Source organism: Bombyx mandarina, chromosome 06 (assembly GCF_030267445.1).
Source record: "Bombyx mandarina strain Sakado chromosome 06, ASM3026744v2".
Lineage (NCBI taxonomy): Eukaryota > Metazoa > Arthropoda > Insecta > Lepidoptera > Bombycidae > Bombyx > Bombyx mandarina.
The window spans coordinates 2,836,010-2,863,388 of NC_143213.1; the positions used below are offsets into that span (position 1 = coordinate 2,836,010).

Below are 27,379 nucleotides of genomic sequence, written 5' to 3' on the forward strand. Positions count from 1 at the left end.
ACGATTCACCCAGTCATCAAAGACCGGGTAAACCGCTTCGACGGTCCGTAGACCCCACGTGGGGTTGGCCAACCGCCTCGACCACGACTCGAGCATGGACCGCCGAGAATGGACCTTCCGCGCACGCAACTCACTATTGGGGAGATGCGCCACGCCCAGAGCGTGAAGCTCGCTGCGCCACCGTTAATCGGCAGCGAGCGACTCCGCCTCCAGCTCCCATGGCGGCGTCCCCGCCAACACACACTCTGCCTCGAAGGAGATGGTGCGATATCTGCGGATGACGAACTGAGCCATAGCGGCCCGGTTGCGCGGCTCAGCTGGACGTCGACAGGTGGCGCTCTCCGCGGCTCGTGAAACCACAGAGCCTCGGATTTACTGTGCGCCGACGACGAGGGCCACTTCCGCTGTGGCGAGACGGGCAGACTCTCTTTAATCATCCCCCCGGGCCACGACCAACGTATCCCCGGAATTAGACACTTTCACTGATAGGTAGCTGATGATATAAGGAGTAACTTAGGCTACTTTTTTAGACTAGCTTCGCCCCGCCGCACCACCCGCAGGTAACATCGCGGGACATCAGCTATCAATAATGTTTCCAAAGCGAAGCGAGGGCGGGTCGCTAGTATAAAATAAATAAAAACGAAGTAAGTTTTTGATTAAAAAAAAGCAGCAATGAAAATTAATTCTCTCTTTTAGTTTACCGATAATGTTTTTCGTTCATTTATTGTTCTTGCATTAAGAAATATTGTATTTTTAAACGAACGCTACTGAATTGTTTACTCAAGCATCCGGTTCAGCATTTGCATAGTGGAAGTGTTTTATGTTTACTGCATTTATTTCCTCAATTAGAAAATGTAGGACAGTGAAGGTTTGTCCTTTTTTTTTTTGAACTTATTCGTCGAACCTCTATGAAAGAACAAAATAACAGATATAGTTCGATCGAATTGCTAAACTGAAGTTAGAATTTTTTTTTATTGCTTATATGGGTAGACGAACTCACAGCCCACCTGGTGTTAAGTGGTTACTGGAGCCCATATACATCTACAACGTCAATGCGCCACTCACCTTGAGATATAAGTGCTATGGTCTCAGTATAGTTACAACGACTGCCCCACCCTTCAAGCCGAAACGCATGACTGCTTCACAGCAGAAATAGGCAGGGTGGTGGTACCTACCCGCGCTGACTCAGAAGAGGTCCTACCGTCAGTAAAAGTGGGCTCATTGTCTTGCTGCTACAGGCGAGCATAGGCTTCTCCTGAGTCGGATCAACGACCGATCTTTTGCTGCCTGCATCCAGCGAATTCCTAACAGGTCATCGATCTACTTTGTGGAAGGTTTTTCCACGCTACGTCTACGTAATGTGACTAAATATTACTGGCAACGTTTGTAATAATGCAACTTACAATTTGAATACAATTTTTCAGTTTGCCGGAATGCAACTACAAGTTTCCGACAGAAAAGTTTCCTAGTTCACTCGCTGAAGTTAAGTTAAAGTTAACGAGGTGTTTTACAAAACGTGTCGCCTTCGACACTACAAATATGTATATTATTATATGTATATTATTATTTCATTTTTTATATGCAGTGCATTGTGCATTCGGACAGTTTTCAAAAAGGAAGCCAAGTGAACCTGGTGATTCCAAAAACAATTCGAACTTTACAACAAACAACAACAAAACAACTTTAGTCAAAGTACGTTTATAAAAATGTCTTTACGAATTCGCATTGAAACCAATCACAGACAATTTAGAACCATATCAATATCTCAGTTTGAAAACGTGTTGTATCTGAAATTACGACAAAACATGTGGTATTTTTCCATTAATACCAAAGTGCAACAAGGAAATTAAAAAATTAGCCGAGGCTGGTTTTGTTATTGATTATTTTTTAGGAAAGAATTTAGGTATTTAGTTCTTTAATTGGTATTAAAAAAAACCTATAACAATGAAATCTTGAGCGTCTTAAAACAGATACTCTAATTTTCAGTCAATTACGTCGTCTTATGACTATTCATAGTTATGTACGTATGTAATATTTCAAAATTCGTAGATATTTTGGAGTCCGCGGGGTCTAAAGGATAAGATATCCAGGGTGCTTGTTTGGCGCATGGCGATTGTGTCGGTGTTAATAGCCAACAGGCATGCACCAATTTTTCTAATGAAATACGTACTTAGCACACGAATAACTTCCTATTCAAAGGCATAGATATAAAAACATAAAGTTATATGAAAACGTTGCCCTCACGGCGCCAGTTATGCAAATAATTTCAATTCTACCGATCGTTCTACCCAACAAAACATCAGGGGATAGGTGTATCTGTTTACCGCAATAGCGATATTGGAGATTAGAATAGTAAGCGGCTTAGAGGTCAGCAGGGGTAAGTATTGCGAATATAAATCGAACGAGGAATACAAATCTTCTTTAAATGTTTTTTTCTATGTGTTATTTACGTGATGAGCGAGAATGGACTTTGAAAAAATAATTGAATCTCTTTTTTGTAAATGTTTGACATGGGTCAATCACATCAATCGATCCATGGATGATCCAAGGTCTCTCTTACCACGATTATCAACTTCACAAGGTCACAATTGGACTTTACTAGGATTACTTTACTAGGATTTACACATCCATACTACCTGGAGCCACTGCGTTCATTCACAGTGCGTTTCCAGAGTTTTTTTTTGCCATGTACCGTCAGGCTTTGGTGAGCTCCCCTCCATGGTGTTTCCAGAGCGCTGTAACATGTCTTTCTTCAAACGAGGGTTGTGGAGAATACTTAACTGTAGGCCGCGGCTTGGCTATGCCCTTGGTATTGCTGAAGTCCATGGGCGACGGCAGCAACTCACCATCTGGTGGGCCGTACGCTCGTCTGCCTGTAGGGAAATACAAAAAAATCTACGTATAATTATGGTTTTTGCTACACGCCGAAATATAAAGAACACCTAAAATATGAACATCGTGGTAAAAACTCTTTAAATAATAAATAGTGTGCATAATTTAGATGACAGCGACATTTCATCAATATTGTTTAGTTACATAACTACACAAATAAGCTATTAGTTTCAGTACAAAAATAATAAAAAAAAACAGAATAATACACTATAGTTTATTATGGAACGAAAAATTCTAGATATGTATATGTATGCATAGGTACACATTTTTTGTTGATCACCGACAACTTTACGATCGCTATGCGCAAACGATGTTTAGTTTTTGAATTAATTTGTCACATATGAATGCAGTTTGTCAGAGGTTTTTCGGATTAAAATTTTCAACAGCTTTATCTTATAGCTCTAGCTTCAAACGCATTCAAGTTTGGAGGATTGGAATGAAACATTGAAAACATTAACATTGAAATGTAAAATGAAATGTGATGTCATGAGTCAATGACAATGAGTGTCCCTGCATCCTTCCAATATGATTGGGGTTATTGTGATATAATGGGATGATATATTTGGGTAGAATTTTCGAGCGATATTCAGTATCGGAATCATTTGATGACTAAAGCCAAGTTAAGTTGGCAGTTATGAAGTTGGGAGTCCTTAACGGAGCGAAGCGCCTAGACAAAGACTAATGCTTTACAAAGCATTGGTTAAGTGTCGCGTGGACTTCGGTTCGCTCATTGTTTTTTTATACCGTATAATAATATCTCTCATGACTTTGAGTAAATGTTTCGAATGATCCTATCATCTCGTCCAATCGCAATGTTACCACCGGAGTTGGGTTCATCCACACTAAATAGAACCACTGCGTTTATTCACAGTACATTTCCAGACATCTTTCGGCCACGTACCATATGATCCATCCATATCCATATGATCCATCCATATCCATATGATCCATCCACTTGAGCGCTGTGCATGTCCTTATACAAACGAGACTTGAGAAGAGTACTTAGCGATAAGCACCGGTCTTATTCCATGCATTGGTGATGTCCATGGGCGATGGTAAGTTAAGCAGTTCAACCTAATGACGAGTTAAATCTTTCATCGGACGCAAAAGTAGAAAACGTTTTTTAACGGGAAATCCCCGTGCAAACGCTCAGTATATTTTTGTTCAAAAATGAAATATTACCTCGGGTGTTACACGTGATTGTCGCAATTTATCAGCTACTCAAAGGCACTCTATTTTTAACGATACAACAGGCACATATGTTAAGAAAACATGTAGCGTAGTGTGTTCATTGTGCGATGGAAGCTTAATTTGTCACGTGACCGATTGAGTAGTGGAAAACGGTCTGCGATTGTGAGCAGATGTTGGGCAGATTTTTTCATATGGTGTATAGTGAGCTGAATAGTATTTTTTGGTATTTGTTTTTCTTTGCTCATCCTAGCGTGGACATCTGAGGATGTTCCTTCTAAGGACGAATATATTGAAGAGATCGAACGGTCTTCCAGCCTTTCCTTTTTGAGGTTTTTGAGATGCTATTGAATAAGGTACAGCTGTCCGCGATAAGGTACCAGTCTATATTCCTACTATTTGTTGCATAGATGGATGAACGAATTCAGGACCTACCTGGTTTTAAATGGTTATCGGGGCTCATAGGTATCAATACGTGGATGCTACCACTCACCTTGAAACAGAAGTTCCAAGTCTCAATTTTATATTACAACGACTAAACCCACCATTCAAAGCGGAACGTATGGATACTTCGCGGTAGAAATAGGCAGAGTGGTAGTACCTACCCGTTCAGGCTCACAAGACGCACTGACACCGGTGCGAATATAAACAAGGTGTCCTGAAAGCCATGAGAGGTAGATGGTAATTTGAGAAAACACCATCCCACAAATTCGAGACCCCATTATATTTTTGTTTAATTGCATTGTATGGATAGGCAAGCTAACAGTGTGCCCATCTGGCATTGAGTGGTAGTGAGTATCATATACACGACACTGGGAACACGGTGGGATATGACATTGACATTGTTGAACAACTCTTTTATGTTTTATACGCTTATTAAATGTACTTACTTGCATAATAATATACGCATGTCTGCGGAAATTGGATAGCGGTTTCTCAGGTAAGACACACAGCACTCGCCTTAATCAATTTCTTAGATGACTTTTGTTCACTTGATCTGATCACTTAATTGTCCGGAAGAGATCGATATTATGGATACCTATCGTATTTTGTGTTTATCTTTACTCTGTAAGAATTTGAGAACATATATGAAAATTTTCAATACTTCATCTCACATACGAATCAAAAGTGTGAACTTGCACTGAATACACAAGTCCGTTCCCAGTCCGTGGCAAAAATCGTGAGCCACGTTTGCTCAAGTCAGTGAAACTTGAATGAACTTAACTGACCGCGATGTGTGGATGTACTTGGTCGTCACTAAATGAAAAATAGAACGCACTCTTGTTTTCTATTACTCCTTTACCAAATATGAATAGTCATCGTGGCCTACAGGATAAGACGGTTGGTGTATTGGTATAGAGCGATACAACTGCGTCGGTGTTCGAATCCCGCAAGCAGGTATCAATTTTTCTAATGAAATAAATACTTAAGAAATGTTCTCGATTGACTTTCACGGTGAAGGAATAGCATCGTGTAATAAAAATCAAACCCGTAAAATTATAATTTGTAATGTAAAGCAGTAATGCGTTTCGATTTGAAGGGGGGGGGGGGCAGCCGTTGGAACTATACTGAGACTTTAGAACTGATATCTCAAGATCGTCGTAGATTTCTATGGGCTCCAGTACCCACTTAATACCAGGTGGGCTGTGAGCTCGTCCACCCATCTAAGCAATAAAAAAAAATTACGAAAACAAAACCCAGATAGATATTGGCGTAGTGACGCAATGACAGAAAGGAGAAAGAGGAGGAAGAATTAATAGTTTCCATCCTGTTTTCTATTTGTACCGCGTAGCAGTAATTTGCTCTGTTTTGGGGGAAAGGTCACTCGTTAAACTATACAATTGAGACTTGACCTCATGTATCGAGGTGGGTGGTGGTATCCGCGTTGTGAACTCAACCTTTCAGCATTCATATTGCGGTGACTATGGTCTCCAATTATCGCTCAATGTCAATGGTCCGTGAGCTCGTGTGTTTAGTCAGTTAATAAAAGTAACGATTCTAGAATGTTCATCGCACGTGTATCAGCATTTCGCGCGGAAGCTTTTCCATTTAGCGCTTCACCGAGAAAACTTTATCGGTTACAGAAGCAATCTATGTTTTTAATTTCGAATTGAAATTTAAAACGTTTTCGCCTCTCACCTGTTCCCTCCCAATTAGAAATAACGTTCGTATGAGAAAGCCGAGTGCAGAGTTTCATGGAGCTTGAGATAAATCTATCGTATCTTTTTTATTATCACACCATATTTTGTCGAAAGTGCCATCCCCATTGTGGGTTATGCATTTCAAGATATCAAATGCTGCATACCATTCCAAAAACATACATACTGTTACGCGGGTAAGAGTAACGCCATCTATCGTCGAAAAGAAGAAACGAATATAAAAATAACTAATAAAATCGAGAACGCTCGAGTAGAGCAACGCCATCTATTATCAAATAGCGAAACATATATCGAAGCGACTGGCCTTATTGAGAATGTTCTTCTAGGGATGTCGTATCGACTATAAAAAGGTTGGAGAGATGACACGAAGGCAGCTAGTAGCCGGATCTACTAGAAGCGAAACAGTGAACGAATCACCAGAAGTGAAGCGGAAGAATCCAATTACAAATTGTAGTGCTCTGTGAGTGTTTAATACATTTTGAATTTATACTTTGGTAGAAGTTTTATTTATCCCGAACCACAGCGCTTAGCAATACATATTATTATACAAAATACACACCCAGTATTTGAACAATTTTAGAAACTGAAATTGCTATTAACCACTAACTTATATAGTAAGCGGATAACATATATTTACTAAACTAATCATTGATAATTGCTATGTTAAGTTCATATTTCGTGGTCCTATATAATTCGATGACAGATGCGTCCTCTTCACACCCTCGAGAACTCAGGTTACGCCCGTCAATTGTTTTTAATTGTTACTTAATAGTAGGAAGCGGCTTGGCTCTGCCTCTGGCATTGCTGACGTCCATGACGGTAACCACTTACCATCAGGTGGGCCGTATGCTCATATGCATACAAAGGCAATAAAAAAATGTATAAAAAGGTTTTTAATACGCTTTTATTAGCTTCAGACGTATGTATGTTAGTATGTAACGGAATCTTTGAACATGATTTTGACCCCCTTCCAAACGTGGGATTAAATCGAAATTTTGTATACTTATTAAGGACCGACGACAATTCAATATAAAAGATAAATTGAAAAAATTGAATATCAACTAAAAAATGAAAATAGAAATAGTTGAAAAAAACTAACAAAATACGCTTTTATAGAAAATCCAACTAAAAAATTTGAATTTTTTTTAATAAATTTGAATTAAAAATGATATAAGAAAAAATGATTTTATTGTAAAAAAAGCGTGGGATGCATGGTATCAATAGTTATAAATATTTTATGAACAGCTATGAGTAGAAGGGTTATTTTGATAATATCCTGAAAAGCACTCCACGCTTTTTTACAATAAAATATTTTTTTCTTACACTATTTTTAATTCAACATTATTAAAATTTATTTTCTATTTTTTAGTTGCATTTTCTATAAAAGCGTATTTTGTTAGTTTTTTTAAACTATTACTTATTTTTTTCGGATATCATACTAGTACATCGCGTAAAAAAAAAGCGAAAAGCGATGAATGTCTCTTTATTTTATATGATCATCATCATGATATAAAACGGCATGATATAACTCGGCTTCTCTCATCCAGCTCCTGCCAGCCACCCTGCACAGATCACCACTCCACCGAGTCTGAAGGCGTCCTACACTGCGTTTTCCAACTCGCGATCTCCACTCAAGAACGCGTTTACCACAACGGTTATCGGTTGTCCGGCTAATATGGCCAGCCCATTGCCATTTCAAATTACTAATTCTACTACTATTTTATACTAGTGGATCCGGCGAGGTTTGTTCCGCCACACGGTTTGTTTCAACTTCTGGTCTGGTCTGGTCAACTTAAAAATTTTTTATTTTTTTTTATTTTATGACCTGGTGACAGAGACCTTTAGGTCACTTCAAAATTTTACTATAAATAACCATAGAATATATTACGTTTAGCTGTCAGTTGCGTTTTGTTATTACATATCAGTTGCGTTTTGTTATACCACGTTTTATGACACGTCCCAATGGGAACGTGATAAATAGTATCCTATGTCCTTCTCCTGGTTCTAAGCTACCTCCCCACCAATTTTCAGCCAAATCAGTTCAGCCGTTCTTGAGTTATAAATAGTGTAACTAACACGACTTTCTTTTATATATATATAGGATAACTTACCTATTCTATACCTATATTATCTAACTAGCCTAACTAAACAACCCAACTCAGTATTTACGAGTAAATGCTTAGTTAGGTTGTTTAGTTGTTTAGTAGACAGGCCGTATTCCAGTTCGTCTATTTATATAGGAATTTAAAAAAAAACCTTTATGATCGCTTCAAAATTAGAAACTAAAACTGCCTATACTAATAATGAAGAAGGAAATACCGAGCTTTTTATTGCTCAAATGGGTGGACCACTTCACGGCCCACCTGGTGTTATGTGGTCAACGGATCGCATTGACATCAACCCTTCTAAGTTTTATGTTTCAGAAAAGTGCTTTTCGTAATGATATTACATTCGACCCGTGGGTTTCAGACAATTACGGGAACTGTAATTTATGTTTTAATCAAATAAAAATAAAAGATTTATTGGTGGTAGGATATGTTGTGAGTCCGCACGGGTAGGTACCATCACCCTGCCTATTTCTACCGTGAAGCAGTAATGCGTTTTGGTTTGAAGGGTGGGGCAGCCGTTGTAAAAAGTCAGACTTTAGAACTCATATCTCAAGGTAGGTGGTGGCATTTACGTTGTAGACGTCTATGGGCTCCGGTAGCTACTTAACACTAGGTGGGCCGTGAGCATCCATGTAAGCATCGAAAAAAAGAGATTAAGAAAAATTCACCAGATTGTTATCCTATAAATGTTGAAGGTGTGAAAATGCTTTCTCCTCCTTGCCTTGATAATCCTTAATGCTAAGGGTCGTGGCCTCCCTGAATAACTGTCTCTTGGACTATCTTGCGCTAGCTCAGTTTATCTTCGGCTGCGTGAGTGATATCGTAGATTGAGTAGTGCAGGGTATAGCATATCTGTTCCGACCGGCACATTAGACTCCCGCCTCTGTTTACAAAGTATTATAATCGTCGTAATGAACAGTAACTTTGCAATTACATTACGATCATTTTACAGATTTTTTTTGTAACTGCTACCGTAGTGTTTATTTAATAAAAAATAAAGTAAATGAAATTGGTTATTTAGTATTCAACCGTCACCCCGTTCAACACAAGAAGACTGATCAATTCAATATGAAAGTTTTCCTCCGATTCGCTTATTTTTTTGAGCGTGCGTGGAAAATGTACTATGAAATTTGTTTAATACTTTCAATATTATGATAATTCAACATTCTAAACCTACTATTATTGTTGAGAGTTTTTTTTGTAATCTATGTCGGATAGCTCTTTTACAATATAATTTAGTTTTTCATCTCTTTTCCCAACGTTTTACTAGATTAGCAAGCTCATGGCTTATCTTATATTAGGCTAAAAGTACTTTGACGTTTCAATGTTGCGTTTTTTTAAATTGCCATTATAATAGTCACGGACGACTAATCTATATATTAATATGTGAAGCAAAAATTTTGTATCCCTTTTTACGGAAATTACGCGGACGGAGGAATATGAAATTTTCATGACATATTTTTGCTATTAATGGGTTATACCTGGTATCGTAAAATACCTAGCTAGTATTTTTATTTGAATGAGCACACCGCTAACGAAGTCGTGAGCTAAATTAATAAATCGCTTACTTGCTCTGCGAAAATCTATTCTGCGTGGTTATACTATAATATATAGAATGTAGTATTTCATCATAATAAATAATAGTTTAAAAAAATTAAAAAAACACGCTTTATTTAAAATTCAACTAAAAAATTGAAAAAAAAATTAATAAATTTAAATTGAAAATAGTGTAAAAAAAAATTTTTTTATTGTAAAAAAGCGTGGAGTGCTTTTTAAGATATTTTTGAAATAATAATTCTTCTACTGATATCTGTCAGAAAAATATTTATAACTTATAACACCATGCACCCCAGGCTTTTTTTTGCAATAAAATATATATTTTTTACACAATATTGAATTTAAATTTATTAAAGTTTATTTTCTACTTTTTCTTTGTATTTTATATAAAGCGTGTTTTTTTTTTTGAACTATTATATATTTTTCATTTTTTTATTTAAATTCTTTTTGCAGATTGAATAATGGAATAATCTTATGAAATTAGTGTATTGTCATCGGTCCTCGATAAACCTACAAAGTTTGAATGAAATCTGGCCGTTTAAAGTGGGTCAAAATCGCGTCTAAAGGAGTCAGTTACAAACATACATACAAGTGAAGCTAATATAAAGCGTGTAAAATCAGTATTTACTAATTGAATTGCAATGGTTTTATGATATGAGTCCAGAACAGAACAAAAAATGTAGATCAAAGAAATCACTAGACAAATCAGCGTAATCAATGACTACCCCGCAATTATTTCACTATGCAAATCAAAAGCCGAATTACAGACCGACTCTAAGCCATAGTCTTCTAATTGAAAAGATATGGCCAAAAATATTTGAGTCCATAGTCGACTACGACATGTCTATTGATGTCGCTGTCGACGAAGACGTGTCCATAGTTGACTAAGACATTTGTATTGAGGCCGTTGTCGACTAAGACATATCTATTGAGCTCATAACCCACTAAGACATGTCTATTGAGCTTATAGTCGACTAAGACATGTCTATTGAGCTCATAGTCGACTAAGACATGTCTATTGAGCTCATAGTCGACTATGACGTATCTATTGAGTTTTCTTCTAGATAAACATCAGGTGGGTAAGAATCGTCTAAGGCTAGAAATTAAAACGCGGTGTACTTACTGATTGAAAAAATATATTTTTCTGTACATATAATATTATTTGTGTTATATTATGTATAGTCATTAGAAGTATAAACAAATGCCAAGTTTCATAATTATTAGATTGATTCGGTGGTGTTTTAGCCCTTCTAACTCGTCGGTCGAGGGAGCCTTGCTCTGTGTCGAGTTTTTTAGTAAATCTGTATTATTATATGTACATACTAACAGACACACGTCTTAAATCCGTTTATTCTGAACTTTTTTGAAAAAGTCGTAATAATCTGGACTATTTTGTTACTATTTTTGGACAAATGTGAATCTAAGCCATTCTCGAACCGACTGGAACACACATAAAAAAATTCAACAAAATAGGTCCGGCCATTTAGGAAGAATTCACTAACATACACACGGAGAGAAGAACTTTATATATTATTATTAAGATACAGGATTATAAATAAGTATATCAGTCTCTTGCTTCCATAGTACAGGGACTCCTAACTCGGAACCAGATGACCATATGAGTCTAATCATCGATTATATTTTTACTGTGTGATTACATTCATAAATAGTCACATTTACATATAGAAAATAAATCAAGAAAATATTTGTATACATACATATGTAGTCGTTAGTTACAATTTTTTTTACACTAGCGTAATTAAGGCATCGCTTCGCATCGCTATAAAAAAATAAAACAACAAAATGAAGTGATTGGAGCTTTAATAACTTGATGCGATAAGTTTGAGTGCGAGCACGACGAGTGTGACGGCGAATGTTTGCGTCTCTGTCTAACGTAGTTCAAGTTGAAATCTGTGTTGCGAGTGGCCGACAATTGTTGGGCGGGTAAAGTAGGCTTACTGATAAATAGATACGGCAAGGATTCATTGTTTGTTTTTGTAATTCGTTGGTTTTGGTGAAAATATTGATCGAAATATGCTGTTATAATGGTACGAAAGGTATATAATAATTGGATTATTTTTACTTTTAATCGGGAGGTTTCGTGAAATTGTATGGTTGCCATATTTTAACTAGCTGACATTGCTTCGTCGGAAGGGACAAAGGGAGTAGGTGAAATGGAAAAAACATGTAGAAAAGTCTTTTAGGCAGCGGCTTGGCTCTGCCCCTGGCATTGCTGAAGTCCATGGGCGACGGTAACCACTCACCATCAGGTGGGCCGTATGCTAGTCTGCCTACAAGGGCAATAAAAAAAAAAAAAAAAAAATATCTGACGAATTATTTTTTTACCCTATTCACTCTTTAAATTATTAACAACAAAAGCTCTTACTTATATATATGGAAACATAATATGGACTTATAATAAGTAATTTTGTCATAATAATCTTTTTATAACATTTTGAATAAATAAGTTTTTTTAATAACGTTCCAAATATCCATCAGACATTATATACACAACAAAAAATTTACAAATAATGATCATCTTATTCATACAAATATATACTATAGTTGATTTATGTACTTTTGTAGTAGTCGATTTTGTTATCAGAAATAATTTCCAGCGGGTCTATCAGATTGCCGTAACTGTACAGAAAAAAAAATACAAACAAATATAACACAAGTAAATTTTCAGTGGACCTGAACGATACGAAAGTGACGTCATTTGCGTCCCACGCCCGCTTCTACCACCTCCTAGCTCTGTGGACAACATTTAAAAACCGCCGCTAGTTGCCGCCGTAGCGCACTCCACTGCAAAACGCGCCACAACTCATATACTCAGAGTTTCCTCACGGTGTCCTCGGCTTACGGAGTATCTTTGAGGTGAGTTATCTGAAATAAAATATTTTTTGCACTAAGTATATTTAGGACCGAAAGTTTACCTGAATTGGACACCTGAAGCTTTTGGATTGAAATAAATAAATAAAACACCTTTTAAACTTTATTTGATAGTAATAAAGAAATTTGCCATTGGTTTTCGCTGCTACGAATACTTAATAAAATCACGTTGCCATTTCAACATTTATTTTTATTGTTAAAACTAAGAAAGTTAAATTCGTAAGCGTTGTAATGAATAGTCATTGATTTAAAAAAAAAACACCTCATTAAAACCAAATAATGACATTAACACGAAAATCGAAAGCATTATCGTCTCGTCTAATATAGGAAACTCATACGATTATTCTACTTACCTCAATCTTCTGAGAAAATATCCTGGTTCCGGTATGACAGACGGGATATCCGTTTTTTTCCGGGTAACCGATTGGTAACAAATAGATGGTGATCTTCACCTGGTAAATTCGTAGAAAACACCAATAATAATAATAAGAAACTTTAGGTGATATTTACTAATTACTTTACGCCACTTTTCCGCTAGAGTCATTTTCATATTATTGTTGTTATATTATTTTCATGTACAACAACTTTTTTGATGTAGATCATAGATCGCCATCGCCCATAGGGTTTTTCGTCGGATCTTCTCAGTGGGTTGCGATTCCGATCCGGTGATAGATTCTGCGAAGTCCTGCTTTTGCTAGGGCTAGTCTTAGAAAATTCTTAAGTTGAGCCCGTGAGCTAGGGAGCTAGCTAGAATAGGCAGGGAATACCCATACCGAGTTTGAGGCAAAAATAGTAGTCTCATTTTTATAGAGGCTCTATCATATGCCAAATCCAGAACGCATAGGAACTTCATTCCGTAAATAGGCAGATGGGTGTTTATGATAAGTTCTAAGTGCCTCTTATAAATGATGCGTAACTAGACGTAGTATTCATAGCTTAAAAAAATCTAATACTAATTTATAGTTCAGCTTGTCTCAAAGTGAATATATGTAAGTTTTATGATGTACATATTTAGATTCCAGTAAAACCTTATGATGTGGATTCTGAAAAAAAAAAAAACAAAAAACAAATAAAAACAATTCACAAACACAGATACACTTTAATAGCAAAACTAGAACAAATATTACAATCTTTTTTTACCTTGATTATCCAGGATATTAGGTTAAAAAAAGAAGAAAAACAAGTTTCCTTTATATACTTAGATAGATATATAACGGTCAAGCTAATAAAATTCATGCATACTTATGATTGTGCACCGGGAAAAACTTGGTGAAATAAATTATATTATAAATAGGTAAATGTACAGAAAATATAATTAAGGATACTTTTCTGTTTGAAAATAGATTATCTTTGCATACTATTTATCGTGTCAATCAGCGGGCGAAAACAAGTCGCCTAAATTTTTTAAATGTTGCCATACTAAAGACATATTTTATAATATCGTATATGGTACGTACCTTGGGAATAATCGACTTGTTTGGAATGAATTATTAGAGCAACATTGCAAAACAGGGTTAACAAATTTTCGCGTTATTTATTAAGGATAGTTTCAAACTTTAGTCACAGAAGCCGTAAATTTTAATTAAGCTGTAATGTTACTGTTATTTCACCTAATGTCTGCGTAATGTGATGTGTTAAGATACATTAATACGAATCTTCTCATGTTCATATAACCTCATTATGTATTAAGGCAACTCTCCCAAAACTCTTACAATAACTTTAATTTCTTAAGTACATAATTGTGCATTCTTAGAAATAAGAAATTATGCACATGACGAGACCATTTAAAAAATGTAATTTTCTTATCAAATAATACGCATAGTTATTACGTACACTGTCCTTTTCCGTCTATTTTAAGGAAAAGGAGGTGTTTGTGTTTTCTCCTGTAATGCTTGAGACGATTCCATCATTTTTTTTAACATCATACTAATCGCCACCGTGTTCATCCTTGTAACATAAATCACCTATAGAGCATTCCAAGATATAATTATATAATAATATCAACAAAATATCATGATAACACCACACATTAGTATCTACTTTATGAAGAACAGAATATTCCAATTTCCTCAGTATTTGTCGAGTGTTATGGCTTGTTCAATAAAATCATTCACGTTTTGAAAAGAAGCCTTACTATACAATCAGTTACTTAAGTGAAAAAATATACTTCTATACAAAATTCTAAAAATAAATATAGTTTATACCATGCATAGTTCGATTAATTACTTATAGGTCATTTTAATAGGTAACATTTGACAATTGATCAAAATTCAACAACGCAACCTTGTAGCGGTGGGCAAAATAATATATTTTTTCGTTTTGTTAGAACTATATGATTACATATTTATTGTAACTAGAGGACCCGCAGTAGTCGAAATTCGACTATAATTAATTGGAATTGTAAGTTTTTACACTATTATGATTGTATTTTATACTTCTATAATCACAAATTTCGCCAAGACTGCACTATAAAAAATATTAACAAAGACAAACAATATTTAATCTCAATTTGACAACAGACGTCAAGAACAAAAGTTTGACATTAAATAGTATGCATGCGCGTGTGCATCAAATACATGGTTTGTAGTGTGTGTAATGTTTTCTTTATTGATTTAATGTATCTTTTATGCATTATTTTTAAAAAAAATATTAGCATTGTGCACTTCTTCTCTATATTCTCTATAAGTGTGGAAAAATTTATACTCCTCCGTCCGCGCAAATTTTCGTAAAAAGGTATACAAAGTTTTTGCTTCACGTATTAATATTTATTGTAATATGACCGATACGAGTAATTTTACGTTTTACTTTCACTAATAAACCGTTCTAAATAAATAAAACTGACAGACGTCAAACGTTACCTATTAAAATGACTCAATATTACGCGAACCTAACTACGCTTTGAATCGATCGACTGATACTCGTAGTGTCGTACATACTACGAGATTATTACATTTAAATTTAATTATTTCGCGTCGATCAGAAGAAACATTGTTTTGATAGGTGAAACTCGAAAGTTAAGTCTCTCTTGAATGATAAATTGCTGTGATTGTAATATTCTAATAGACGCCGAGAGGGCGGAGGGTTGTGGTGTTTAAAAAAAATAATAAATAAAATATTTCGTTTTAGATTGAAATTGTTAAAAAAGTTCCGATATCTGAATTTAAATTGATATAACAATGTTAAAAATCAGTTAACACTTACTTAGGTTTTGCTTTTAAATACCGCAAATCAATATTAATATAAATTAAAAGGTAATATTTTGGAACTAGCTACAGAAATAATACTAATACATAATAGGCTATAGAATATAGGGAAGCGTAAATGTCGTTACTTACATTTTAGGCTGCACCACTTTTTAACATATGGTAATTGACCATTTGAAGACAATTTTAAACGAGAATATTCTTGTATAAAAAGAAAATTGCTTCAAATGGTCTGGGTCTTGTTTACTTACGACTAAATTTTTCATATTTTTTCTTTTTTCACTAAATTTCATAGCAATCTTCAACTTTCTATAGTATAATATAATATGTATATATATATAATATAATATGTATAAATATAATATGAGTTAGGATCTTTTTGAATATTTTTTGTCTCCGGTGTAAAGTTGGGTATTTCAAGTTACTACTTTTCTGTTTTCTTCCGTCGATCTAAAATCTTTACTGATTGTAGAACCTCTTGTGAGTCCGCACGGGTAGGTACCCTCACTCTGCTCATTTCGTGAGACAACAATGGTTTTCGGTTTGAAAGGTGGGGCAGGTGTTGTACTGTAAAAATTAAGACTTAGAACTCATGTCCGAAGCTGGATGGCATTTACATTGTCAATGTCTATGGGCTTCGGTAGTCACTTAACACCAGGTGGGCCGTGGCTCGTCCGCCCATCTAAGCAATGAAAAAAATATTTTCTAAGAGGAAGAACTTTTTGCAATCCAACATACGGAAGAAAAATAAGTAAAATGCCTTTTACTGGGCAACCATTCAAGTTTTTGAATTTTTCAAGATAATAAGCATGTTAAGGAGTGTGTTCACTTATTATTTTGTAGCTAGTTGTCCGTTGTGCAATGATGAACTAAATCCAGTTCTTACGATGATGCTTTAATGACATAATCTATATATTAATACGTGAAGCAAAAACTTTGTATCCTTTTTTACGAAAAATGTGCGGACGGAGGAGTATGACATTTTCCACACTTATAGAGAATATAGAGAAGAAGTGCCTTGTCCTGGTGAAACTGGAAAGGCCTCCGGGCCACCAGTAATTCTTCAATCATAAAAAAAAAGAAGAAGTGCATAATGCTATAATATTTTTTAAAAGAATGCATAAAAGATACATTAAATCAATAAAGAAAACGTTACACACACTACCATGTATATTTGACACACACACGCATGCATACTATTTATTGTCAAACTTTTGTTCTTAACGTCTGTTGTCAAATTGAGAATAGATTAAATATTGTTTGTGTTTGTTAATATTTTTTATAGTATAGTTTTGGCGAAATTTGTGATTATAGAAGTATAAAATACAATCATAATAGTGTACAAACTTACAATTCCAATTATTTATAGTCGAATTTCGACTACTGCGGGACCTCTAGTTTTTTTAAAAGAATGCATAAAAGATACATTAAATCAATAAAGAAAACGTTACACACACTACCATGTGTATTTGACACACACACGCATGCATACTATTTGTTTACTGTCAAACTTTTCTTTGCAATCTGTCAGTTATAGTCTGTCAAATTGAGAATAGATTAAATGTTGTTTTATCTTTATTAATATTTGTCTACAGTGACAGTGTCTACAGTGTCTACGTGACGAAATCTGTGATTAAAGAAGTATAATAGTCCTTGACAATAGAATCATAATAGTATACAAATTTATAATTTCCATTAGTTATAGTCGAATTTCGACTACCAGGGGACCACTAGTTACGATAATAATATGAAAGAAGCCTCTTAGACTAATACAGATTTAACGCGTTGATGGACCCTTTAACGGATTACAACCATAACAAAACAAAGCATAATTATATTATCTTCGATTTCCAAAACCTAAGAATTCGTAAATAGATGAGAAAGTTTTTTTTTCCAAAATATAAATACAACATGACAAGGTAAATACAGAGAAACACGGAACAATACATGTTATAAAACAGTAGTAGTAGAATTCGATGTACCTTGATGTACATTGAGGAAAACTAATCAAAATGAAAAGGAGGTAGGTAGCTTAAGTAAAACATAAAACTAGTTTTTTTGTTTTTGGTCTGTGTGTTTGTTTGTAATTAATTACAATAATGCTTAACACGCTGACTGCCATGTAAGTCACCGGTGCACTGAAGTAATAATGTCGATTTCAGTTACTAAGGATCTGGATTGTCTAACTTTGCCTTCTCTTGTTTTTAAAGTATTGTTACGCGCTTTGGTTCGGGATAAATAAAATTCCACCGAAGCATGAACTTAGCACTTAGAACACTTTAAAATTTTTAATTCGCTTGTTCCGCTTCGCTTCAGGTGATCCGTTCGCTGTTTCGCTTCGAGTAGTTCCGATTACTGACTGACTGCGTGCCATCTCTGCAACGCTTTCATAGTCGAGACGAAATCCCTAGAATCGTCGAGAATATTCCACAAATTTCGAGCATTGTGTTTCCGCTATCTGACAATAGATGGCGTTGTACTTCTCTAGCGTTCGATCTTCGATCCTTCGATATTAGTTCGTCTATTCGGCGGTAGATGGCGTTACTCTTACGGGAGCAACAGTATGTTTTAGTTTATTAAGTCTCTTAGAAGCAGATTCATTCTCAATATGTTCGGATTCATTTTCCCATAATCTACCAGACATTCCGGCGCCTTAATAAGCAGATCGAAGAAAGAAATCGACATATTTACTTTAGTAATCCACGTAGGACACCGGTGACTGACACGGCTGTCAGCGTGTTATGCATTAAGTTTTTTTTTTATTTTTTTAGTTTTTTTTTTTTTGTATTATTAGTATTACTTTAAGTAAGTACTCAGTGTCTAAAAGGGACACTGAGTACTTACTTAACTTATTTTCACGCCGTATCATCAAATCGATCCCGATCAAATTCGACATTGGAATAGTTTGAAAATTGGGAAGAAAATAATTGTGTAGGAACTTACAGTATATGTTAATTTAGTACACGCGAGTGAATCTGCGTATGACGAGCTAGTAAGTTAATAAAACGTACAAAGGCAGTTGTGAAGTATCCTTCCGGTCCTATGAAAATGTTTTTGTTGAAACAAAGTAAAATTAGAAACATATTTCGTGCCGAATGAAATTTGACCCTTTTTTGGAATTGATTCCATTCGTCGTTTGGCTTCTCTCGTGGGTATGTTTTCTTGTTAAATTAATAAATAAAAACTTTAACAAAATATCTGATATGTTGTTTTAAATAAAACTAGATGATGACCGGTTCTTTTTTTTGGTTACGCCATCTTGTTGTGTCTTTAAAACGGTTAGTTGCAATTAAGAAAAATAGTATTATTATTCGCTAATAGATGTCGGGAAGAGTCATAAAGTTGATTATAGAAAACACGAATAAAACAACATTTTCTGAAAATAAATCGTAGCTAGATCGATTTATTGCCCCCGAAATCCCCTGTATACTAAATTTTATGAAAATCGTTGGAGCCGTTTCCGATATTCAGATTATATATATACAATAATTGCTCGTTTAAAGGTATAAGAAAGATAAGATAAGATTTTGTTATCATTACGTAGTATAGATGAGCAAACGGGCTTTAGTTTTTGTGCGCAGGAAGAACTCGAGTTAGCAACTCCGAGAGGCTGGATCCTTTTGTTTCACAGCCGGAAATATAAGTTAGTCTGAGTTATCAAAAACTAGCGACCCGCCCTCGCTTCGCTTCGGAAACTGTAATTTATTATTGATTTCTCCACTATTTAATGGATGTTATTATACATTTAAACCTTCCTCTTCAATTACTCTATCTATTAAAAAAAAAAAAACCGCATTAAAAGCCGTTGCGTAGTTTTAAAGATTTAAGGATACATAAGGATATAAGGACAAAGAAGGCGACTTTGTTTTATACTATGTAGTGATAATAGTCCACTAGGGACACTAAATAGTCTTTCGTCATCTCAAAAACTATAAAGTATCCGAAGCGTTGGAAGTAGTAACACGAAAACGACAAACGCGATACTATAAAAGTGATTATAATTACACAACTGTACGTTCATAACAGAAAAAAAACTATCTTTGTTTCCTAAAAAGGATTTGAGGGTGCCACTTGACAGATTTCGAGTCGTCTGCATCTGGCGCGAATTTGTGGTAATGCGCCAACAAAAAGATTGTCGGGACGATACAACAACCAAGAATCCCACGAAAAGAAAAAAAAATATCGGTTGTCTGTAAAGTCGGCTTACTGACGATAGTTGAACGTGACAACGTCATAAGAAAATACTGATGGAATGGTTTCATTTTTCAATTATCGCAATTATCGTTGCTATAAACAAATGACACCACATTCACTTTTCACTGAACTTCATACTTGACGAAAACATGTAAATGTATTATTGTATAGCAGCTGTCCACGCGGATGCATCGCTCACTCAAGTAGGAGAGAGACAGATGTCGAACGCTGCCGAACGCGAAGGCCGATTTTGCCTCTTTGTCGCTCGTTGCGCGCTCTCGCTTGCACTTCAAGCCTTAAATGGAACGCCTCAGAGCGAGGTAACGCCGTATGAGTAATGTTTTTTCGTGCGTGCAGCCGGCTCCATCGAATTATAAGACGTTGTCACGTCAAAAACTTGTATATGTGTTTGAAGAGATTCAATCTTGTCACAAATCGCGTAAAGGACCGTTTGAATTATCGAAACATATTATAAACATTTTGTTAGAATCAAAACCGTGCAACAGTACAAATAAAATCCGATACTGAAACTGTCCGAATACCCAGCGAGCGCTCACGACGTAGTCTGCATGCAGTTTTGTTTTTCATACGAATTCCTGCTGATACATACTATTCGATTCATTTTTGGATTCGTTTTCGACAGATTGTGTTTTTTTTTGCTATAATCGATTATATGAATTCCTGTCAAAATTGGTGGTAAGCTTTTGCTCTTCGTCGCCATGCTCTTAGAAAACTGATTGTGGCCATTACCTGCTTAATGACGAGTTTGTCAACTCTACCTTTCCCTGTTCAACCAGTCACCCGAATGGAAGATTCTCACACCGCGACACATGTCAAGAAATGTAGAGAAAGAGAGGTGTTCAATTATTTTCAACTCTTGAAGAATGGACCCGAGTGTATACTAACTGCAATGTTAATGCCGATGCTTACCTTGAGTTATTGGGTGGAAGTTTTCATTATATTCTTATAAAAGGTTTTCAACCACAAAATATGACTATGTCGCCCCGAAATAGCCAAAGTAGTGGTACCTATCACTGCTCGCTGACAATACCTGTAGTGATTATTCAATTTTTAACCATCTCCATATCAATCAACCCCCAAACTGTACGTGTATGAATTGAATCTGTTTTACGAACATCGTAAAACGCGGTAAGTACCTACTCATAATGCATAATACCTCGTGAATAGCACTTTCCCAAATTGTCTTTTTCCTCATTACGTTACTGTAATGCAAATTGAACTATTCTTATGGCTGTTTATATGGCTGTGGCTATCTAACGAGTAGAATAGAAGAAAATCTGAACCGCTCTAACGACAATTATAATTTTTAAGCTATTGCATAGCTTTTATCGAGGGCCTTGAGCGCGGCGACCGAATCATGAAATTCCGTAACGAAAAAAACCTAACACTCCTCACTCCGCCTACCATGTAGCTCGCGTTCAACACATTCACACGTTGCGCTTGTGTAGTGTTGGCGTGACGTCACACTGCATGCGCATCATGAAAAGTCTGCCCGTCTCTCTCTCGCGCGGTCTAGCTTATGAGTGTGAAGGGGACAGTTAATGTTTTGCTTTTATTAATGTTTAATATAGCGTGGTCTTGTTTTATTATTGTTTTAATATTAAATTATCATTATCTAATTATAATTGCATAAGTTGATAAAAAATGCTATGCATTACTATGCAATAGCTTTACCGCGGCAGTTCCCGAGTGCCACACGTTTTTTTTTTGGGGATGTAGGGATTATTTTGACCCGAAAACCTTTACAGCGTCATTAAGACGGACGGATATATTAAATAAATAAATATAAATATTTACTAACAATTGCGACACGTTAACTGATCCCGTGCTAAGCTCATAAAGAACTTGTGTTACAGGTACCAGATAACGGAAACAAATGTAAGATTTTTATTATACACATACATATATTTAATATACATCCATAACTCTGGAAAATACACTTTATCATACAAAATATCTTCCCTTGGCGGGATTCGAACCCGCGACCCTCTTGTGTAGTGACCGTGTCACTTACCACTACACGCACCCGAGGGAATAACTGCTCAAAAGCAGCTGCTTCGCGAGCTTATCTACCACCAGGTCGAGATTGTGACCCGTGTATTAAATCTGGCGAGAATTTCAACGGGCTGATGTGATGAGAAATATGATCTTACACATAATATGTTACGAGTTCCAATCGTCAACAGTTGGAGCGTCAGGCTGCCAAGCGTATGCATCCGACGATTTTCGCGAGTCGTAAATTAAAACAATTTTTACGTTGTAGTTATACGTCTGACGTTCTTAATGTCATTTTATCAGAGCCGATTTTTGGATTGCTTTGAAGTTTTCCTTTAAAATATTATCTCTTAATATTATAAAGGAAAACACGAGATCAAAATATAGTTTTAATTACGTCATTGTTCATTCTATCATATTATACCATACTAGTGGTCCCCTTGTAGTCGAAATTCGACTATAATTGATTGAAATTAAAAATTTCTACACTATTATTATCTATTGTCAAAAACTATTATACTTCTATGATCACAGATTTCATCAAGACTACACTTTAGACAATTATTAATAAAGACAAACAATATTACTCAATTGTTTTTTTAAGAGATTTTATGACCTGGTAACTAAGACCTTTAAGTCATGTCTTATTTTACTTTATATTCTTAATTTTATGAAAAATGATAATATGGAGTGAAATGAAATGAAGATGATATATTACTCTATTTCCAATTTGACTACAGACTAAAAGCAATAAGAAAAGTTTGACAATAAACAAATAGTATGCATGCGTATGTGTGTGTGTCAAATACATGGTAGGGTTTGTAATGTTTTTTTTATTTGATTTAATGTATTTTTTATGCATAATTAAAAAAAAAATACATTCTGCACTCCTTTTCTATATTCTCTATAAGTTTGGGAAATTTCATACTCCTCTATCCGCGGAATTTTCGTAAAAAGGGGTACAAAGTTTTTGCTTCACGTATTAATATATAGATTATGGAAACAACAAAATAATTCATTAACACGAACAGAAAATTACATTGGCAAGTGTCAAGTCTTAAAAGCCACTGGGTCGGCTCTCACCAAAAGCTAAACGAGTCTATATTAACAAAGTTACATCCTGTCAAACAAATTCATCCATTAATGACCATAACACAATAAGCGCGAGTTCAATTATCACGCGCTCAGTAACTAAAGAACGTTAATGTATTAAGTCAATTACTGAACTTGTTCATTCGCGCACGATTGTGTTGCGTTATAACAGTTTAGTTGGTTTGTTTTTATGAAATTACTATCCGATCTAGTTAGAGTAGAATCACGTGCGAATAATCGAATAATGATTTGATTTATTTTGATTACATTGCGGACAAATTTGTTTTGTTATAGGCCGCGGCGTGACTGTGATCAGACGGCCAGGAAGGTTTTATGCTCGTCGTTGTAATAAAATTTGAATTGAACTAAATGCTGGTGGTTTCGTGTCATGGCTTTGTTCTTCCTCTCGATCCACTGACGGTGCTTTTAGGTACTTCAAGCACCGATCATCGTTCTCGTCGAACCCGTCGCTTGCGAGTAAATTAACTCACAAACACAGCCCACTGAGTTTCTCGCCGGATCTTCTCAGTGGGTCGCGTTTCCGACCAGGTGGTAGATTCTGCGAAGCACTGCTCTTGCTAGGGCTAGTGTTAGCAACGTCGTCAGGTTTGAGTCTCGTGAGCTAACCTACTCGCTCGGTTACACTGGCATATCCACTCAACGCTACCAGCTTAACTAGGAAAGAAAAAGAAAGCTTCTTAAAGTAGATGTCTGCTCTATTAAGTAGTGAAGGGAGTGGAGTTTTATTTATTTATTTTTTATTGCTTAGATGTGTGGACGAGCTCACAGCCCACCTGGTGTTAAGTGGTTACTGGAGCCCATAGACATCTACAACGAAAATGCGCCACCCACCTTGAGATATAAGTTCTAAGGTCTCAATTATAGTTACAACGGCTGCCCCACCCTTCAAACCGAAACGCATTACTGCTTCACGGCAGAAATAGGCAGGGTGATGGTACCTACCCGTGCGGACTTACAAGAGGTCCTACCACCAGTAACATTAGTTAGGAGTTATTCTGGAGACCCATTATTATTAGGGCATTAGCCCCTAACCAGGGCACGGAATAAGAGGATCAGGGCTACTGCCCTGACTAAATATGGCAGCATTAGGGTTTGTAGGACTTAGGAGTTCGTTGATTTTTCGTAGTTTCCCTAAGCCGAATTCGCAAACCAGATCACTTTTTATGTCGCATAACAAAAGAGTCCTACTGTATCTTAAAACTCAATTGAAATGAGCTTATGCTGTTACATGTTTCAGAATATGCAATTAAACATCGTTATTTAAATAAACAACAAATTAGTTAAGTTTCGCGGCCTGTCGCAGTCTTATAACGTGCCTTGCACTTAAAATTGAAGTTAGAGGAAGCTAGGTAATTACTACGAACTAAAGTGATTGAGGAGTATGGCCTTGTAAATAGGCCATAGGCGAGGAAGACTACTTTTTTTTTGTCTCTTGTCACTGTTGTGAGTCCGCACGGGTAGGTACCACCACCCCACATATTTTTGCTGCGAAGCAGTAATGCGTTTCGGTTTGAAGGGTGGGGCAGCCGTTGTAACTATACGGAGACCTTAGAACTTATCTCAAGGTGGGTGGCGCATTTACGTTATTGATGTCTATGGGCTCCAGTAACCACTTAACACCAGTTGGGCTGTGAGCTCGTCCACCCATGTAAGCAATAAAATAAAAAAAGACTACTTTCATTCGTCTGTTTATTGAGGCCATAATGCAGAGCAATAAGGGAATATTTCAATATTTTATTTATAAACACACACGAAAAACGATGCGTTACGTTCGGAGAGTTGAGAGCAGCTCGCGGGATTTGTTTGAAATTGAACGTACCGGGAGGCGAGATAACGAGATTTTAAGTCGCCCCGTTCACAAAATTTCAAAGTTCGGAATTGTCTTTTTATTGGTACAGATAAAGTGTTTTAATAGCTCAGAACGGTAAGCCATAGAGAGAACGTCCTCTCGAACCGGAGCCAATGACTCCACGGCTTTAAAATTATACGTTTTTACTGGTGGTAGGACCTCTGGTGAGTCCGCACGGCTAGGTACCACCACCCTGCCTATTGCTGCCGTGAAGCAGTAATGCGTTTCGGTTTGAAGGGTGGGGCAGCCGTTTTAACTATACTGAGACCTTAGAACTTGTCTCTCAAGGTGGGTGGCGCATTTATGTCGTAAATGTCTATGGGCTCCAGTAACCACTTAACACCAGGTGGGTTGTGAGTTCGTTCACCCATCTAGGCAATAAAAAAATAAAAAGTAAAAAACGTGACCAAAGAACGGATCAGACCAGGTTTGGCCCCATATTTTATGTTGGTAATACGAGAGATTCTACATTACCAAAATATTTAAAAAAATAAATAAATTTAGCCAATGTTATTATACTACGGCAAAACAGAACTTCGGATTCCGTCGAAAAAGAAAATATTTTATTTCCCAAAAATGATCAATTTGGAAATACCCCCTAAAGTCAAAGATTTACTCGAAGGGATTTAAGAATAAATTTTTTTTTATTTTTTTTATTGAAGAATTGGTTTATAAGTAATGTGTTACGGTTGTGGCAGATATTGTGTATATAAGTATTCTATTGTGTATATAAGTTTTCTTTAGGAAAAAACAACAGCTATGTTCTTTCTTCTCCTCTGTCGAGAGATTTTTATTTTCAAGCGTATCTGTTGACAAACCAAAATTTTAAAAGTAAACATAGTAAACAATAAAGAAAATATAATTGGAAATAGTTTTCCTCATCTTTACAAAAAATTCGATGATAAAAGACAAGACATGAGTCGCGTTCTTGAATTACGATTATTGGACGAACACTAACTAAATCTTGTAAATAGTAAAAATAACCGATTCGTTGCAAGGAACTTGTTTCCTTAAATAATACCAACTTGACCATTGTTCGTTTGCTTCTTCAAAATCACTGAAAGGAAACTGGTCTGTGTGTTTTTTATTTTATGCAATATTTTAATATGTAGCAATTGACTTATAGAATCTGTTTGTGGGCACTTCGAAATTTACTAGTAAAATGGTATATTTTCCTCTCTTAAAAATTTTTTCAGATAGGTAACTTCGTTGTGAAGTAAAAATTAATGCAAGGACAAGGCAGTAGTCAATACAGATCGTAGATTATAAATTGTTAACGTATTTTCTCTATTAATATTGTTCATAGCAAAATAATGTGCATAAATATAACAGTGTGTATACAATAATGACAAAACTCCAAGATAGTTAAGATGTCTCATGCCTTGAATTCTCTAATTTTAAGGATGAATATTTCTAAAAAAAGGGGGATAACTAGTAACAGTCGGAAATAGTTTTATCAATCGATTGACACGCAAACTCTCCGTGCAAACATGGTGAACCACAAATTCGATTGTTGTCGATGAACTTTAGAAGTACCAGCGTAGATTGAACTCTCAAGTGTAATCGCTAACCGTTTGATTAAATCAACTAACATATTCTTTATAATCATATGAATTGCTATTGAAAAAGTAATGAGCAGATGAGTTCAAAAGATGTACGATTATCTCTGTTGATCTTGATAGATGAGATCAAAGCTTACGACAAAGTACTTGGCGACAAAACTGACACTACACCATAAATTAAATCTAATTTAAATTAATATTGTAATAATCATATGTCGGTTTTTATCAGTCAAGTTTGGTCATATTTCATGACCAAATCATACCGTCTTGGGTTGTTAGTGAATCTATCTATCTTTGTCTTTAACCACCAAAGTATGTAGGTTCGATATTCCATTGATCAGACATCAATTTAGAATGAATACGCTATTTATTTCATGAATTGTCAACCATATGGGCATACAATAAAAAAGATTTCCTCGCAAGGGCTGTAAAATAAAAATAAAAACGTGAGGCACTCGTGAACTGCCGCGGTAAAGCTATTGCATAGCATTTTTTATCAACTTATGCAATTATAATTAGACAATGATAATTTAATATTAAAACAATAATAAAACAAGATCACGCTATATTCAACATGAATAAAAGCAAAACCTTAACTGTCCCCTTCACACTCATATGCTAGAGAGAAATGGGCAGACTTTTCATG

The 27,379-nt window shown here is 35.7% G+C and overlaps 1 protein-coding gene across 1 annotated transcript in view; it reads left to right on the forward strand.

Moving 5' to 3' along the window:
- The first annotated feature begins 12,592 nt into the window (after positions 1 to 12,592).
- The window catches only part of CCHa2 (neuropeptide CCHamide-2), a 37,612-nt gene continuing 22,825 nt past the window's right edge, over positions 12,593 to 27,379 (forward strand). Inside the window, exon 1 of the mRNA XM_028170407.2 lies at positions 12,593 to 12,781. The gene's annotated coding sequence lies outside the window, so the exon portion shown is untranslated. The remainder of the gene's footprint in view (positions 12,782 to 27,379) is intronic.